This window comes from Arachis duranensis, chromosome 5, assembly GCF_000817695.3.
Source record: "Arachis duranensis cultivar V14167 chromosome 5, aradu.V14167.gnm2.J7QH, whole genome shotgun sequence".
In the NCBI taxonomy this organism is placed as follows: Eukaryota; Viridiplantae; Streptophyta; class Magnoliopsida; order Fabales; family Fabaceae; genus Arachis; species Arachis duranensis.
In genome coordinates this window covers 38994096-38999990 of record NC_029776.3, presented here as the reverse complement: position 1 = coordinate 38999990, position 5895 = coordinate 38994096, and positions in this window count along the sequence as shown.

Sequence of the window (5895 nt, the reverse complement as noted above, 5' to 3'; positions counted from 1 at the left end):
ATGTTACACATTGATCTTTTTGGTCCAACTAGAACACAAAGTCTAGGAGGTAAACACTATGGTTTGGTAGTGGTAGATGATTACTCTAGATTTGGTTGGGTACTTTTTCTTGCTCATAAAAATGATGCTTTCCATGCTTTCTCAACTCTTTGCAAGAAAATTCAAAATGAAAAAGATTTAAAAGTAGCTCATTTGAGAAGTGATCACGGAAAAGAATTTGAAAACCAAGACTTTGAAAAATTCTGTGAAGAATTTAGAATTTCTCATAATTTTTCATGCCCTAGAACACCTCAACAAAATGGGGTTGTTGAAAGAAGGAATAGAAGCCTTCAAGAAATGACTAGGGCTATGTTATGTGAGAATGACGTTCCTAAATTTCTATGGGCTGAAGCTGTAAATATAGCATGTTATATTTTGAATAGGACAATAATTAGAAAAGGGTTGAAAAGAACTCCTTATGAGCTATGGAAAGGAACCCCTCCAAATCTTAAGTACTTTCATATTTTTGGATGCAAATATTTTGTGCTTAACAACAAAGAAAATCTTGGTAAGTTTGATCCAAAATCTTATGAAGGAATATTTGTTGGATACTCCACCACTAGCAAAGCTTATAGGATTTACCTTAAAGAACATAGAACCATAGAGGAATCCATACATGTTACTTTTTATGATTCTAACTTAATTCCCAGTACTATGATAGATAGTGATTCAGATTGTGAAGGAGCTGGAACAAGCAAAGAAAATTCCAAGTCTTCCCAAATTGAAGAATCTGCCAGTCCAGAATTGTCTCGTCAGATTGATAGAGATATTTCCATTTTGTCTCTTGAGCCAGCACGAGAAATTGAAACAGTGAGACCAACAGAAACTCATCAAAACTCAACACCACAAAGGAAGCCTAGAGAATGGAAGTCTATGAGGGGTTATCCTCATGACTTCATAATTGGTGATCCCTCCCAAGGAGTAACAACAAGATCCTCAACCAAAAGACAATCCAAACCAAGCAACTTTGCATTTTTGTCACAAATGGAGCCCAATAATGTGAAAGAAGCTCTTGAAGACCCATCATGGGTCAAGGCCATGGAAGAGGAGCTTGCTCAATTCGACAAGAATGAGGTTTGGACTTTAGTACCCCATCCGGATGGTAAGAAAGTTACGGGTACTAAGTGGGTGTTTAAAAATAAACTTGGTGAGGATGGACAAGTTGTTCGTAACAAGGCTAGATTAGTGGCCCAAGGTTACGATCAAGAAGAGGGAATAGATTTTGATGAGTCTTTTGCTCCGGTAGCTAGAATGGAAGCAATTAGGTTGCTTCTTGCTTATGCTGCCCATAAGGGTTTCAAAATGTTTCAAATGGATGTCAAATGTGCTTTCCTTAATGGTTTTATTGATAGAGAAGTGTATATGGTTCAACCCCTCAGTTTTGAACATAAAGATTTTCCAAATCATGTTTTCAAATTTTCAAAGGCTCTTTATGGCCTTAGGCAAGCTCCAAGAGCTTGGTATGAAAGGCTTAGTACCTTCCTATTAGAAAATCAATTTCAAAGGGGTACCACAGACACGACTTTATTTATTAAAGCATCTAATGATGATATTCTTCTAGTGCAAGTTTATGTGGATGACATTGTGTTTGGTTCGGCCAATGAATCCTTGTGTGAAGAGTTTGGAAAACTCATGACTAGTGAGTTTGAGATGAGTTTAATGGGAGAGCTTACTTTCTTTCTTGGCCTCCAAATTAAACAAACTCCTAATGGTACTTTTATTCACCAAGGAAAGTATGCAAAATAACTTATCAAAAAGTTTGGCCTAGAAAACTCTAAACCAATGGGAACACCAATGCATCCAAACAATAAACTTGAAAAGGATGATAATGGCAAAGATGTGGATGAAACACGGTATAGGGGAATGATTGGTTCATTAATGTATCTTACCTCTTCTAGACTGGATATTGTTCAAAGTGTAGGTGTATGTTCAGGATTTCAATCTCACCCAAAAGAATCCCATCTTTCGGCTGTTAAACGAATCATTAGATATATTAAGGGAACATGTGATTATGGCTTGTGTTATCCAAAATCTGATGATTTTTGTGCAGTAGGGTTTTGTGATGCAGGTTATGCAGGAGATAGAGTGGATAGAAGAAGCACCTCCGACATGTGTTGTTTCCTTGGAAGCTCACTCAACATGTGGTCAAGCAAGAAACAAGCCACAGTTGCTCTATCCACAGCTGAAGCTGAATATATATCCATATCTGCTTGTTGTTCACAATTAATATGGTTAAAAACACAGTTGGAAGATTACAAATTAAAGATCAATAGTATACCACTATTTTGTGATAAAATGAGTGCAATAAATATTTCAAAAAATCCTGTTTTGCACTCAAGAACAAAGCACATTGAAATCAAATACCATTTTATTAGAGAACATGTGCAAAAGGGTACTATTGATATTCAATTTGTAAAATCTGAAGATCAACTTGCTGACATTTTTACAAAACCCCTCTGTGAAGACAGATTCTGTTCTCTGAGAAAGAGCTTGGGAATGTTTGATTTAAGCTTTGTTGAAAATCTGTGAAATTCTAACTCTGCTCAGTTTTATCTCGTAGGAATGGACGAGATAAATTTCAAGCATGTTGGAGAAGCTGTAATTAAGGGGGAGGCTGTGCAGACTTCATTCCTCATGGGCCCCACTAAATCTCTTTAACCCCACCTTGACTTTTTGATTGATCCCTCATTTTATGATGATCAATATCTTTTTGTTGTCATATCAAATCCTATTGGAAGTGGTTATTGTCAAATCAAATCCCTCTCTCCATCTAATCCCTTGATTCTAGGAAACCACTTTTTCAAAATTCCTTGGTTAATAACCGCACCATATTGATTATTAACTTCCCTTTCCAATCAACATTTAATGCACCTCTAACCTCTCTCTCCACTCTCCACACTCTTCGGCCCTTTCCTCTTCTTCCAACTCCATATCTTCTCTTCATCATGAAGAAGAAAACTGCCTCTAGAAAAAGTGAACGCATTCGACTTTCTCAAAAGACCCCCTCTCCACAAACCCACACTCATATCCACATTCATTCTACATCCTCATCCTCTCCTTCACCACCATCCAAACGAACTTCCACCATGAGAAAGAAAGTAATTGCCCAGAAAAGTTCAGGCCGAGGCAAAAATAAAGAGCCGAGTGTTGAGGAAGAATCATCTCACACTTCACCCATCGCATCACCACCACCATCACCAAAGAAAGCCACACCAGGGAAGAGTGGTCAGAAATCAAAGGGCTTCGCTCTACACAACACCATGGAGCCGGCAAATCTAGAATTCTTGGAGTTCAAAAATAAATTTGCCAAGAATCACTCCCACTTCGATCCTGCCAGATTCAACTTTTGCACTTCTTATGAATTCCACAAGGAAGTCATACAAAAGCGTCATCTCTGTTTAACGTACCTTGTCAATCTTGAGACTCTCTCCAACAAGGGAATAAATGTTTCCCCTCTCTTTGAACTGCTTCAATGGACTCCTCTGCTTCAAATCCAGAAGCTAGTTTATCCAGGACTGGTACGTGGGTTCTACGCCAACATGCGCCTAATTGATGGCACCATCCATTCATATGTGAAAAGAGTTCACATCACTCTTGACACTGCCACCATTGGAACTGCCTTGGGATACAAAGATGAAGGGCCGAGAGCATACATGGCCGAGAGGTGGGACTCACAGGTTGGCGTCACCCATACAGTTGTTCTTCAACTCATATGTGAGCGTTTCTCAGGCTTGGATGGAAATATTCCTACTCACAAAGCTTTAGGCTCCACCAACTCATTGCTTCACATGATCATCACCCACATTCTAACTCCTCAAAGTGGGTCTCACAATAGAGTAACATATTCTGACTCCCTCATCTTATTTGCACTCATTACATCTACTCCCATTTCTTTTGGTTATATTATGATCCGCCATATGTGGGACTCGGTCAAGAGCACTAGAAAGGCAAATCTGCCCTATGGTATGTTCTTAACCAGTATATTTGAATTCTTTAAAGTTGATCTTTTGAATGAGAAAGTAGAGAACAAAGTGTCAATGGTCAAAGGAGGCGGAGCAGTGAAAGGAACCAAAAGCAAGAAATCCATGGCTTCAGAAAGTGAGTCTGAGGGCAAACCTGAGTCCTCCAAGACCACCAAGTCTATCAAAGAAATTCTCACAGAATTTTCAAATATGTCAGAAGTCATGATACAATCTCATAAGGCTGCACATAAACTAGCATATGAATCTGAAAGAGCATGGATGAGATGCAAAGACAGAGTGGGTCTAATGCTGGAAAACATGGAGAAAGATTTGGGAGATGAAGAAAATGAAGGAGAATCTGATCTGCATTTGTCTGATGATTAACTTTCTGTTTAAGTTTAGGATATTGGCTTAAATAGGCTCAATCTGTTTCTCTGTTTTGTGTTAAGATACTGCTATAACTCTGAGATACTCTGTGATACTCTGTTTTGTTTGGTTATATTTTGCATATCTTGTTTTCTATGACTAAATTTTGATTGCAGGTGCCCCTTTGATGACAAAAGGGGGAGAATAAGGTTAAAAAAAAATTAAAACTGGAACAGGGGAATTGAAAACAGGGGATGAAATTTTCATCTTGTGAAAATTCATGATCACCTCTGTTGAAGAATAAACAATGCATTTGGTTTATGTTGATGCATTCGGTTTACCTTTATTGCTGCCAAGTACTTGATGTTTATCTTGGTAAAATGTGTGATTACTGTGTTTATAATACATTTTACTTACCTTGATAAAATGATTTTTAGTTGGATTTATTTTTGGCAGTTCCTAATAATAAAAGTTACTGTGTTTGGAAAGTTTTGAATGAAAAATATTTTTCCTACCAAGATTACTCTGATTTAGTGAAAAATATTTTTGAACAGCAAGTTTACTACCAAAACAGCTTTTGATTGTTTATGGTGTGTTTGAGCAAAAAATCAAATTTGTGATAGCAAATAAATTTTGTATATCATTCAAATATGCTCATAAATCAAGCATTTAGCATCATGAAATGAATATGCTAAATAACATTGTTTTTTGAAGCTTGATTAAATTCTTACAGGTATAAAGATTTCCTTGGTAAAAATGGCATATATTAAGGGGGAGCTATGTGACAATTTGAAAGGGGGAGAAATTCAAAATTCAAAGGGAGTATTCTTTACTCAAATTTTTAATTTCTTTCCATTTCAATTTTTAATAATGTTTGTCATCAAGGGGGAGATTGATGAGTTTGGAAAACTCTATTTCTAATTAAGTGATGATCAAACATTATTAAAATGATTAAATTAATATTGGATTGAATGATTAAATTAATTTTTGCAATGCAGGATTATTTGGGCTGAAAAACAAATTTCTGGTGCAAGCCAAATTACATTCAGCCTTTGGTTTTGATAAAATATGATGAGTATGGCTGAATTAATTTTTGTTACTTAGGCCATTATAATCCATTATGGTTACAAGTCCAAGCTGAAAATGCTTTCCTATCTGCTCTATGCATGACCAAAAATTTATCAGGAAAGTAAATGTTACTATTGGGCCAGAATTATATAATTGTAACAACTAAGCCCAATGTTAATTCCTCATGCAAGATCCGAAACAAATGAAAGAAGGAAAGCAAAATTGCTTCCAACGGATCCAAGCGTTTCACCATGTGATGGATTCCAAAATTTATTACATTATCATTTATTGCATGGAAACTATGAGAGAGAAGGCAAGACACTTGATTTGATTGTAGCACTAATGACTACACGCTACTCAGCAAGGAGAGAATCATTTCATTTAATCTCATTCTCTTTCCTAAATCAATGCTTTTCAAATTTCTCTCTTCTCTCTCTATTTGATTCTCTTCTTCGGTTAT